This window comes from Zootoca vivipara, chromosome 7 (genome assembly GCF_965207765.1).
Source record: "Zootoca vivipara chromosome 7, rZooViv2.hap1.1, whole genome shotgun sequence".
Classification (NCBI taxonomy): domain Eukaryota; kingdom Metazoa; phylum Chordata; class Lepidosauria; order Squamata; family Lacertidae; genus Zootoca; species Zootoca vivipara.
Window position 1 is genome coordinate 90,070,993 of NC_142590.1, and position 13,556 is coordinate 90,084,548.

At 41.5% G+C, this 13,556-nt stretch overlaps 1 protein-coding gene across 3 annotated transcripts in view; it reads right to left on the minus strand.

Annotated features, from left to right (window-relative positions):
• DNAJC5 (DnaJ heat shock protein family (Hsp40) member C5) overlaps positions 1–13,556 on the minus strand; it is a 53,129-nt gene that overhangs the window by 31,508 nt on the left and 8,065 nt on the right. Inside the window, exon 1 of one of the 3 annotated variants that reach the window (XM_088674752.1) lies at positions 9,179–9,236. The exons of the other annotated variants lie outside the window; for them this stretch is intronic. The gene's annotated coding sequence lies outside the window, so the exon portion shown is untranslated. Of the gene's footprint in view, positions 1–9,178; positions 9,237–13,556 lie in introns of those variants that run through there. 3 annotated transcript variants of the gene reach the window in all.

Consider the following 13,556-nt stretch of genomic DNA (forward strand, 5'->3'; position numbering starts at 1 on the left):
GAAAAGGCTCCAACGAGCTGTAAGAATTGCAGAAAGGGTAATTGGTGCTAGCCTGCCTACAATAGAGACAATCTATGCTACCAGAGTTAAGAAGAGAGCAGAGAGAATTGCAGCAGATCCTTTACATCCTGGTCATCATCTGCTAGATTTACTCCCATCTGGACGCTGCTACAGGTCTTCATATACAAAATCGGCCAGGCACGGGAACAGTTTTTTCCCTTGTGCCATTAAATTGTTAAATTTGTAGATGTGTAGCTGAAGGGGAGGTCAATTATGGGTGGGTTTCTTTGTTTATTTGTATTGTGTGTGGAACAGTGTGTGTATGTTTACATTGCAATGTAGCTGAAACAAATTCCAAGTGTGTTGGAAAATGTTGTTGTTGTTGTTGTTGTTGTTGTTGTTGTTGTTGTTGTTGTTGTTGTTGTTGTTGTTGTTTAGTCATTTAGTCGTGTCCGACTCTTTGTGACCCCATGTTGGAAAATGTACTTGGCCAATAATAAATTCTTCTTCTTCTTCCTCTTCTTCTTCTTCTTCTTCTTCTTCTTCTTCTTCTTCTTCTTCTTCTTCTTCTTCTTCTTCTTCTTCTTCTTCTTCTTCTTCTTCTTCTTCTAATGTTCATCAGCTGCTAATTTGTGCAACTGATTAGAACAGGCTTCCTCAACCTCGGCCCTCCAGATGTTTTTGGCCTACAACTCCCATTATCCCTAGCTAGCAGGACCAGTGGTCAGGGATGATGGGAACTGTAGTCTCAAAACATCTGGAGGGCTGAGGTTGAGGAAGCCTGGATTAGAACAAGCAGGATCAGTTGAGCGAAATGACTGCAACCTTTCAGCAAAATCCCACATAAAAGATTTTAAAGCAAAATCTAAAAGGGTTTGGCCAAGAACCTTTGGCCTTTGCCATATGAAATACTCTTACAAGTGATTCAAACAAGTGTGTGCCCCATTGTTCTGGTGGCTGGCATGTGTTTCGGGAGACAGCAGAGAAGTGCACCTTTTGGGGTGAAGTCAAACTGTTGGAAGGTTGTACTGTAGTGCCTGCTGTGGCTGTAGAGACCAATATGGGAGAGACATGTTTGGTTGCAGCTGGGGCAGATGACCGTGCCCAGTTGTGCTGCTGCAGATGCACTATGGAGTTTCATTACTCAGGTTACACTTAAATTAAATGGCTGGTTAACAAATTACATCAAAAGGTAATACACCATGGGATTTTGTGGTGAAATCTGCAATGTGCAATGAGGTTCCATGCATTAGTTTCACTGTAGAAAACAATGCTGTGGGTTGTCAGAGCCACGGACAGCTCTGTCTGTTTTCATGGTTGTGAACGCATGAGGGTGTAATTAATTAGCCATCCAGCTAAAATTAAAAAGGAATAAAACTAGATTTTTTAAAAAATGGCAGCAACTGGGTGTAAAGGACAAGAAATGTTAGTAGTGAGATAAGAAGGAAACTCAAGACTGTCATTTAGGTTACAGCTTACATGTATTTATGTAAAATTATGACTGTGCCCACTGACATCTTGAAATTGGTAAGCTAATGAACACCTTAGTGAGATAAAAGGCTGTTTATTCCTATTCAGATCACAGGTGATTAAACTGAAATTCATTATTGGTTGTATTTCAGGAGCTTCACACTGGAGTCTCCCTTTGAAGTATCTGTGCTCAAGAAAAGCCACCTTAATTAAGGTCGGTAACAGTGTTCCTGGGAGGTTGTAATGGTCTCCTACTGGCTTCTATTGCCCTTTTTATGTCATTTTTTTGTCTATTTACCATCAATGATGCTTAATGCACATGTCAGCAAGGAAGGCGCACACAGCCTCCCTGCTAGTATGGAACGGTCTCAGATCCCAGCCTATTGGCAGAGGTTTGGATTAAAATAAAGCTCTGTGTTTACTGAATAATCTTTTTGTTGTTTGGAATACTCTGACTATATTTTCATAAACTGCATTTTATACAGAGAAGAGATTGGTCCCTCCCCTCCACACACATCCAAATGAGAGGAGAAAAATCACAATTCAGTGTTAATGCTTTGAAATCTATGGTACTTTTCTTCAGTTCCTCCATTTGCACAGAATTTCTGACTGCACTAAAACTGCAGGTTCTACAATCACATTTCCCCCCCTTTAAACTCATATTACTTTCCTTGAAATTAATAAAGTATCTTCATATGCTAGAGGGGCAGTAGGTATACAGAGAAAATTATTGTCATCTTAGGTTGCTAACAGCAACACTTGGCCTTCAAAAAACTGATAGATTTGTTGTCAGCTATGCCTGATGCTCTTAACAGATGGAGGGGAAACTAAATTCTACTCACAAGTAGACCCACTAAAGTTAGTGGTTCCAAGTTAGTCACATCCACTTATTTCAATGGATCTACTCAAAGTATGATGACTAACAATGGATATAACCCAATGACAATATTAAATATTGTTGCTATAATAAATTTTGAAACCTGAAAGTATTTTATTATATTTTTTTACCCTGCATCTCCTCCCATAGCAGCCCAGAGTGGTACAAAATTAGATAAAAACAATCTAATTAAAATACTGTTAAGAAGCATTTTTATGTGGGTATCAGTAAAGGAGTTTATATATAACCCAGAGGTGCATTTTAAATAAAAGAAAACATTCTACTCATGTAAAATCACGCTGATTCCCGGACCATCCGTGGGTCAGATTGAGAAGGTGATTGGGCCGCATCTGGCCCATGGGCCTTAGGTTGCCTACCCCTGCTTATTCAAAACCCACACCATTGGGCATGGCCTATTTGGCAATGATGTGAGATAAGTCACCGCCCGCAGGGAGCACCCTGACTTTGGACCTCTCCCCCTGTAGAATTGTGTTTGTCTCCTATGGTGATGTAATTTCGCTTACAGTTTAAAATGTACCTGTTTGCCTGGACCTTTGGCAAGGAAGATTTGGGCTGATGACCTATTATTCAATGCCTTTTGTACTGCATTTGTGGGGCCTGCCTGGTGTTTTTACATGAGTAGAATGTGTGCTTTTATTTAAAATGCATCTCTGGGTTATTTGTGGGGCATAGGAATTTGTTCATATTTTTTTTTCAAAATACGGTATAGTCCAGCCCACCACATGGTCTGAGGGACAATGGACCAGCCCACGACTGAAAAAGGTTGCTGACCCCTGGAATAAGGTCTCCACCACAGATCTTAAGGCACAAGTCAGCAAGTATTGGAAAAGATGCTTCTATAAGTACTAAGGCCCTAAGTTGTCCAGGGCTTCTAATACTAATGCAAACACCTTGAACAGGAACCAATAGCTCAGAGGCAACCAGTGCCATGCTTTCTGGATTGGCGTTATATGATCGTACTTTGTTGCCCCATTTATTGGCCCTAATGAAGCTGGTCAATGCCCCCAGACACCAGCTTAGGACCTGAATAGTCTCTCCTGATTCAGATGAAATTCAACAGCATACCAGTATTCCAGTTAGTAATGTAGTCCTTCCTGTTTCAAGGACCCAAACTTGTTGTATAGCTGAAATATTTAAGACATTTCTACAGCCAAGTTCAGCATGCCAGGTTTTAAATTATGGGGAGATTCATCAGCATCAGAAGCCATCATCAGGCTGGCCGACCTCTTTCAGAATAGATCCCAAGTGGGCAATGTTTGCCTCAAACCTATTTTTCAGCAGACCTATAGGCTTGGAGCTTTGTATCAAACCTAAAGCACCTTGCCTTCACCCAGAGGAAATACACTGTTGAATCGTATCGAGTACTGTCAAGTCGCAACTTGGAGAGATGCACAACACAAAAAGATTTGTTTGGTTGATTCAAATCACCCTTACTGCTTTCTGGGTCCTCTGTTGCTGAGCTCTTTTGAGGAATCCACATGGGAAGAGGCAATGGCCAGGTCTGCACATCATAGTAAGCGAAAGTGTGTCTTATCATGACCATATAAACATGCTGGCTCCCCACAAAGAGCCTGCAGTCGCTTTGCTCCCCGCAGAATTTTTAGTTCAGCACATAATGGTAACACAGCCAGGATTTAGCTTACAGTGTTGGGCAAACCCAGGATTGTGTTTAAAGTCTCTCCTCCCCAACCTTGGCTACAAATCATGGTTTAGGAGGAAATACTTTAACGGGTTCAGATGACACAGTATGCCTACCCTTGGATTATTTGCCAGTCCAACCTATAAAGTCCAGAGATGAGCAAAATAGCTGTTGGCTTCTTCACAGGAAACGGCGTATATATACATTAAGCCATAGTACAGCTTAGCGTGATATATGAACACGACCAATCTGTGTGTTTAGTGGGTCTCTTGGCCTAGAAACACACTATGAGAAGCTGAGGATCTAGAGTTGTTTAAACTCATTTTTATTAGGTAAAAAGTTATGTTTCCATCACCTAATTGGAGCAATCTAGTACATACCACATGCACACAATTTTTCAGCTTAATTACGGCCCCCAACTAGCTCACACTAAGAAATATTTTTAACCATCATCATTAACCTTGTTTTACAGGTTACACTCTCTTGTGACAAGTTTAACTACCGCTGCCCAAATGTTGTTGCTCTAATAAGCTTAGTGGATTAAAATTTAGCCATTTAAGTCTAATTGACCAACTTCTTATAAAGGCCTGTGACCTTGTACTCTATGTAAGAATATGACACACTGATATTGAGTGCAACTAGACATAAGAGGGGCACCACAGAGTCATGCAGAATCCTTATAAAGTATGCTTTGGGGGAGGAATGATTTAAACCACACCGTGGGGTGGTTTGGGACTCCTCCAAGTGCACTTTGCCCCTGAAGCAGCTTTTGCCTCTCCTGTCAGAAGTGAACTCACCCCCACCCTGAAAACACTGGTAAAAAGCATTGAGGGAGCAAACAATACAGGGTGGAAAGTTAATTACCTCTCATGCTGTGCATAAAAAGCTCCCTCCTTATGCACACTTTGAAGGGATTCAGTAGTAACCCAAACACCCTTCACCCCCCCCCCCCCCACTAAGAGGGGCTTTCACCAAAGGTAGAAAAGCAGTTACCATAGCAAGTAGAATTCAAACTCTTATATGACCCTAAGATGTTAAAGAAATTGAATTCTTTAGAAACTCCCAAAGCCTTCCATTTCACATACTAAATTACTGAACTGGTTAAATGAAAGAAACAATGAAGGCTTTCTTTTGGGAAAAGTTATTAAAAAGGGGGGGGGAAACAAGTCATCTAGAAGAGAGCCTTTTAACCTGGGCTGCTTATTGACTTATTTCTAAAAAAATAAGTATTTTTTTAAAATAAAAAAACAACTATATTAGGATTCAAATATACAAATCAAGCAGAAAAGGAAAGAAAGAAAACCAACATCAGTTGCCTCCCAGAAATGACAGGCATTAATATCATGCATGTGGCTTTGAGAGGATGCTGGCTAATTTTTAATATATCAAAACTGTGCAAGAGTTAAGGCAACATATTATCACCTCAAACAGTGTAGCTAAATATCCCAAAAAGCTGGGACCTAGTTAAATATGTAACCAGACCAGGTTATGAAAAAACAGTGCCAAGGTAATATAGATGGTTCATACCTTTCCTATGGAAAATATCCTGTCAGGAGAAAAAGAAATAAAGTACTTCTATGTATTGAGAAAGAAAGAGTCAGCAGAAACCCACTTGGAATAGCCTAAAGATGGAAGGTAAGAAACAACTATAGCTACAAAGGCATGAAGAACTGTTGTTATTTGACCTAAATATGAATTATATATAAAATCTAAAGCTGAAACCTCCACTACAATATGAACATGTCAAAATACATTAGCAATATACTGTTTATTCTATCAGATATTTATTCTATCTGCTGCTCGAGAGCCGTTTGACTGACATTATCCTGAAACCCGCCTGCTCACATAAAAAGCCTAATGCTTTTTTCTGCCCTAGAATCACCAGATTATGAATGTGAAACGAGAGCGCTAAGAGCAGAGCTCAGAAACTGTGACATCAGCAGCACCAGCAGAGTCAGAGTGACTTCATGAGACTGCGCACCACGGGCAGCAGCGAGAGGCCTGGCAGGGTGTCAAGTGCGTAAGAGGATGCGCCTCCAGTGTGGGTAAGCTACACTAATACCGGAGCAATCTTTCCAAATGTAGTAGCAATGGAAGCATCCAGCCAGGACCTATGCAAAGCAATTTATACTGTAGTTGATGGTTTTCCCTTTTCAAAGGTGTGGTTAACAGGAGAACTGGCTGTGTACAGTGTCTTGAAGCAAAATCTCCTGACAATGAGCTGCAAACAAGGAAGCAGACTTCTGCTTCTACGATGGAACTTCACCCTCCTCTGTGCGCCCCCCCCCCCCCCCGTTCCCATGCACCCTTTAAAATCTGTTCCAAAGGGTTTGGGGACCCTTCTGGTGAAGATAAGAATAAGCTCCAACAACTAAAAGGGTAGTCAATGTTTTCATTTTTTGAAAACTTCAAAGTTTTTCTTTCCTTTTTCTTAGAGGAACTCACTAGGACACCTTCAAAATCCCAGAATCTCAGGCACACTTAGGGCCAATGATTTATATGCATACATTATAGATGCATCTGACAAGAGTGAAAGAAAAACACACACTTTAAGTTTGGTTTGCTGTTTTTTTGAGAAAGGAGGCTGTTTACAAAGGGCAAGGATGCTAGGTGGAAATGTGAATCATACTATTTAATGTGCAATGTTTCCTTATAGCCACCTGCAAAAGACCAAGGGAGAGATTTCAGAACAGCAACCATGTTAGCCCACTGTAGCTAACAAGTGATGCTAACATGCATTTTAATTTTATTATATATTTTACACTGTTGGTTTTACTTATATATATTTTTAGTTCAACTTGCTTTTTGCTTCTGACTTTTATAAGTAACTTTAACATACTGTACATTTTATATTTTATGTAAACCGCTTAGAGGCTTTCACAAGCTCTATATAAATTCTCTTGCACACACTCTACCCCCATAAAATAGCATCTGAATTCATTAATTAGCTTCCGTCTTTCTGCCTCACCCCCTACCCTTATTTTGGGAACTGCTACTACAAACACTTCATCCAACACACTATATCTTTGATATTCCTCCAGAAAAGTGACCATGGCCTGAAGTGGATTTTTCTGTGGAAGGACTGGGCTCTGTTCCATTCTGGTACTTAAAACCAAGTCATGAGCTCATATTTCTTTTCTTTCCAACTGTATGTTTTCTATACCAAGCTCTCATGGATGTAACTCAGGATTCTAGTAAAACAAATAAAATAGAATAGGCCCTGCCAGCCTTAAGCCTGTCTGCTTCTCACCCAGGAACTTCTCTACCATAAGGGGATGACTTTAAACAGATAAAACCACTAATTAAGATCTGTAAGAACAAAAATATGACACGACTGAGCCCTTGATGGTCCAGCTCTAGGCAAAGGACAGATAAGGACACACAAGTTTCTATGGAAGGTTCAAGACAGAAAACAACACATGCTTAATTCATTGAATTCTTCATCACAGGATGTTGGAAAGACCATCAGCATACCCTGACTTTTTAAAAGGATGGCATACAAGTATTAAATACTACTGGTCACATAACCTATTAAAAAAAAAAGGACCCCATGTTTGTAAGAGGATCAGTCCCAAAATACTCTGAGGCAAATGAAAAGTGTTGCTGCTCAAAGGTTATTTGGAATGGTGGAAGATTAGTTGCTTAGTGAATAGAGTGCAGGCCTGTAAGAAAGAATGGGTATTCCAATAAGTCTATGAATAATGTTAGGCTGTCAAACTGGATGGCAGCTCAACAAATAAAGAATGAGGAGTCAATGCTAAATGGGGAATGAAGGTGGTTGAGAGTAAAGGACTCAAAGACTACATTTAGAAGACTTCAAACTCTTCACAGAGTGCAAGAGGGTTTTTTCCTTCTGGTTCCTGGTATTGCCTATGAGAACAATACAATTGAGAATTTCTTTCATGTCACTGAGAAGAACAAGACCACTGAGTTGAAGGTTAACCTCAGTGCTTATATCATGGGAGGGTAAGCATTGGACACCATCTATTTTAGATATTATATTGCTATCAGATTGTGTGCTAAATAGCTTTCTCCTCAATCAATGGGGCATGGTGCGCACCAAGTGACCTGCCATGGGGCAAACAGCAGCTTGGGGAGGATATATTTTAATTGGGGAAATGACTGCGAGGGGAGGGTTAAACTCACACTCCTCCCGCATCTCCACTGTTTCAATCCGAATTGGAACTTTCCAAAGTGTCATTAACATAAAAAAAAAAAACCCAAACAAACAAACAGCGAGAGACCCTGTTCATGAATCTCTAGGCATGCCTGAAGTCAGAAGGTATATTTTGACATGTCAAGACAGGATACAAGGAGGTAAAGTTTGGATCATCATTCCAACTGCAAAACAAAGGAAGGTGAATTGAAGTGGCACTGGGTAGAAGGGAAGGGTGTTTAGGCAGGGATGTGTCCAGGCAAAGTACACACAGAGAAAGAGGAGCTTAGTTCCCATCCTGCCAGCTGTTTTAGTTTCTTCTGCACAAGGGAAACCGAATCACACACTACAGTGCAATGGTCATCCATTTTTGTAAGGGTGTGGCATTCAAAAGATTCTAACCTTAGCTGTGCTTTTTTGCCACTTCACGTTTTACAATGCCAGTAAGAAAAGTGTGCACTCTGGTCAAATACTACCAGGCAATGCAAGCTCATAAATGAGACAAAGTGTCCTGCACTGCATGTACTGCCAACTGAGATATTCTTTCCTTGAAACAGAGTACAGTGGAACCTCTGCTTATGGACATAATCGGTTCCAGAGGTCCGTACATAAGTCAATCCGGGTCACTGGTAGAAGCGCTGTTGTGCGCAGGTGCATTTGGCGGCAGCGCGCTTCTGCGCATGTGCAGACAGCGGCAGCCGCTTCTGCGTGTGCACGAATCATGGCAACCCCGGTATTTACTTCTGGGTTTGCCGCGGTTGCAACATGGATTGGGCCCAAGTAGAGGCAGTTGTGGATTGTGGTTGTGGATTGTGGATTGTGGTTGCAACATGGATTGTTGTGGATTGTGGATTGTGATTGTTGTGGATTGTGGTTGCAACATGGATTGGGCCCAAGTAGAGCAGTGACAGCAGTCACGAAATTAAAAGACGCCTGCTTCTTGGGAGAAAAGCAATGACAAACCTAGACAGCATCTTAAAAAGCAGAGACATCACTTAAAAAGCAGAGACATCACCTTGCCGACAAAGGTCCGTATAGTTAAAGCTATGGTTTTCCCAGTAGTGATGTATGGAAGTGAGAGCTGGACCATAAAGAAGGCTGATCGCCGAAGAATTGATGCTTTTGAATTATGGTGCTGGAGGAGACTCTTGAGAGTCCCGTGGACTGCAAGAAGATCAAACCTATCCATTCTTAAGGAAATCAGCCCTGAGTGCTCCCTGGAAGGACAGATCGTGAAGCTCAGGCTCCAATACTTTGGCCACCTCATGAGAAGAGAAGAATCCTTGGAAAAGACCCTGATGTTGGGAAAGATTGAGGGCACTAGGAGAAGGGGACGACAGAGGACGAGATGGTTGGACAGTGTTCTCGAAGCTACGAACATGAGTTTGACCAAACTGCGGGAGGCAGTACAAGACAGGAGTGCCTGGCGTGCTATGGTCCATGGGGTCACGAAGAGTCGGACACGACTAAACGACTAAACAACAACAACAAGAGGCAGTTGTAAGTAGAGGTTCTACTGTATTCAGGTTTATAGCACTCCACCCAGCCTTAAGAAAAACAAGGGCTGCAGGGTGAGGACATATTTCAAGTTTCTGGACAACCTGGCGATTATTCCAGCCTGGCCCCATACAAACACCATTAAATACTTGGCTGTACTCAGAAAAAGCTAGCAGAGAATTCAGAAATGCCCATGTTAGGGATCAAATATATTTCAAATTTCTGTCAAGTAAGATTAACAGTAACAGCCAACTAAGTCTTATTTTTAGTTTCTTTCTCTCTATATGTAAAATAAATAAATATCACCTTAGGAATTTTGAAAGTAGTGGCAACAATATTCCCTTGGGTACTTAACATAATATATTGCTGATTTATGAGCACGCTGGGTACAGCTTTTTCTAGGGAACACTGAAGCTCAGTACAAATGTTACACTTAACCATGGTACCAAGACCCTGGATGTTGCCTTAACCCTTGATGACTCCAAACTTACAAGGTATTTTGGAGAGGACCTATAGGGACTCCCATCACACCTAACCAGTATCCATGCTGCCAGGGCTTGATGGAAGCTGAGCGTCCAAGAACCTACCGTATGGAGCGCCACAAGTTCCTGACAGTTTGCATTTCTTAGTACAGGAGGTATTGATCTGATGTGTAGAGATCTTTCCTATTCTAATTAATTCAAGAGGGTTCTGGAAGCTTGTGTGTGTGAAAGAAACAAGCAGAAGGTTCATGGTGTTTGGGTTATTCCTTCAGAGAAGTCAAGCACTGTACAGCTGGTACAGATTCTGTTATCTCTTCTGTCAAGGTCAAGCTGACTATAATAATAAGGCCAGAAGGAGCTTGGGTTTCACTTTCTCTTTCTGTCTCTCTTCCTTCTGGTGTGGTGTTCTGTATACTGTATAGTGTTAAAGTTTAGTCTTATTATAAGTTATTGTAAGTTTAAGTTAGGGCTGCTGCAATTAGATTTCTTATGGACAGTGCCAATCCTGAATGTATTTTGTATTTTTGACCATTATGCTCATTTGCCTTCAGTAGCAGTAAAGCTCTGCTGGATGAAATACAATTGCCTCTGGTCTATTTTGGGGGGAATCCTGCAACGTGTTTAAGTTTTTACTCTGCTAACACTATGTCGGAGTTCTGCTCTGGATTAATAATGAGTAGAATTCCGTGACAGTTCCTATCCCTGCATTAAGAAATAGTTTACTACAAACCAGGACCATAAATCAGTTTCAATACTTCCTTCTTTTAATAAACCACAGTTAAAGCTGACCATAGTTTGTCCTTTCCAGATATAACAATAAACAGAAGTTAGAGGAAAAACGGGAAGCAGGTGCTTCGAGTCCCCAAAGACAGGAGCAAGCCCAAGGCTCCCCCACATAGCACGAAACTGCAGTTTATTGTGATATTCAAGCTGGGTCATGGAAGCCATTGGTTAGTTTACTGAGCTAAGTCTTGTCCTTGAGAGCATACAAAAGTCAACCATGAAACTTACTTGTTACCTGCAAGCAAAGAGGCTGGGCAAGTGGGGCAACAGTTTTTCATACTTCCTTCAATGAAGTAAATGCTTAACCACTTCATGAAGATTCACTTCAAAGGAGGCTTGATATCCTGCTTGGAACCAATCCTTAACCTAGGCTTTATATTCAGGTATAAGGTAAAGGCAAAGGTAAAGGTACCCCTGACTGTTAGGTCCAGTCATGGGGGTTGCGTGCTCATCTCACTTTATAGGCCGAGGGAGCCGGCGTTTGTCCGCAGACAGCTTCTTTGTCATGTGGCCAGCATGACTAAGCCGCTTCTGGCAAACCAGAGCAGTGCACAGAAACTCCATTTACCTTCCCGCCAGAGTGGTACCTATTTATCTACTTGCACTTGACGTGCTATCGAACTGCTAGGTGGGCAGGAGCTGGGACCAAACAATGGGAGCTCACCCCGCCGCGGGGATTCGAACTGCCGACCTTCTGATTGGCAAGCCCTAGGCTCTGTGGTTTAGACCACAGCGCCACCCACGTCCCATATTCAGGTATAATAAACCTCAAATCTGGCCTTGACACCTGAAATATAGATCCCGCTCCTGCCAATCTAGCAGTTCGAAAGCATGTCAAAGTGCAAGTAGATAAATAGGTACTGCCCTGGCAGGAAGGTAAACGGCATTTCCATGCGCTGCTCTGGTTTTGCGACTGGACTTAACTGTCAGGGGTCCTTTACCTTTATACTATTAGACACAATCTCATCAGCATCCTTGCAAGTGCTATTACAGTATTGACTGTGCACTCTATTCCACCGATATTCTATGGCAGCAGTTTTCAGACTATACCCATGCTAGGACATCTCCCTCCTTGGTGCTCATTTCCCCAAAGTGCTTCATTCAGCAGATTGTCAGGTCTACGCACAGCTGGTGATTCATGGACCATTTTTAGCATACTTGCTTTTTAGCAGCCCCTGTTAGTAACCAGACTGGCAACTATGCAATATATTTTATCTGGAAAAGTTTTGGAATTAAAGACTGTTACATAAGCGAGGCAGTGTTACTTCCGCATTTGGCATCCTTAAAACATGTTACTACCACCACCACCACCAAAAAAGCATGTGCAACAGGAAACAGGAAGGCACCATTTCACCAATAGGATTTTAGTTTGTAAATTAACCATAACACCACGTGGGAGAGACAGGACCTCCTTTCATATTTGAAAAAATAAAGGCTAGTCCCAGTTCTGGGCACCACAATCGAAGGAGGATACTGATAAGCCTCAACGTGTATAGAGGAAGGTGACTAAGATAATATATCTAAAGTGCTGTCACAAGGAAGATGGAACAAGCTTGTTTTCTTCTACTCCAGAGGGGAGGACCCAAACCAATGGCTTCAAGAAAGGAGATTCCAACTAAACATGAGGAAGAACTTTCTGATGGCTAACAGCTGTCTGACAATGGAATAGACTCCCTCAGAAAGTGGCAGACTCTCCTTCCTGGGAGGCTTTTAAGCAGAGGCTGGATGGCTATTTGTCATGGATGAGATTTCTGCATTGCAGGGTGCTGGACTTGGATGATTCTTGCAACTAACTCTAGAATTCTATGAAGTACACAAAACAAGCCGAATTCTGTTGCTTTCATTCAGTTGGCAGATGGCGAAGAAAACTGGGACATGTCTCATTTCTACAAGATCTTTAAATCTGATATAGTTACGTACAACTGTCGGAAATCATAAATGAGCCGTTTTGGGGGGGGGGGGAAGATGTAAAGACAAATAACCAGAAGCTTCAAAGATGGACTACATAGTTATTTTTGTTACTCTATTCCTTGCTTTCAGTGTTTTATTTATTCATTAAATTGATATCCCACCTTTCGTCCAAAAGGAGCCCAGAGCAGCAAACAAGTGTTTTTAAAAAATCTTAAAAGCAAATCCAATACAGATATAGACTAACATATCAGCAAGTCTGCCATCACATTTTCAGATTTATCTCTACAACTATGGCTTGTTCCTGACCTGCTTCCTCACATTGTATTCAAGCTAGCATCCTCAATACGGTACTGAGAGCATGCAGCAAACAAGGAAAAACACCAACCTCCCTTAATAACCTGTTTACCCAAGGCTAACAAATCTGGGGTAACACACGGATAAGCAAGAGAAAAGAGCAAGAATTCACACTCAACTCTGAACCTGCTATGTGAATTTTTTTACTTCAATGTAATACGGTCTTATGGACACCTCTCCATGGAAACCGTTGTAAAAGCCTGTCCATGTCTGGAAAAGGACAGAGCTACATATTACAAATGTTTGCATGTAACTCATTATAATGGCTGTTCCCTACCACCAACACCCAAAAAAGGATCTCCACGAGGAAGTAATGCCTAGCAGAGAAATAGCAAGGGGGGAGAGAAAGAGATACTAATCTTTTCT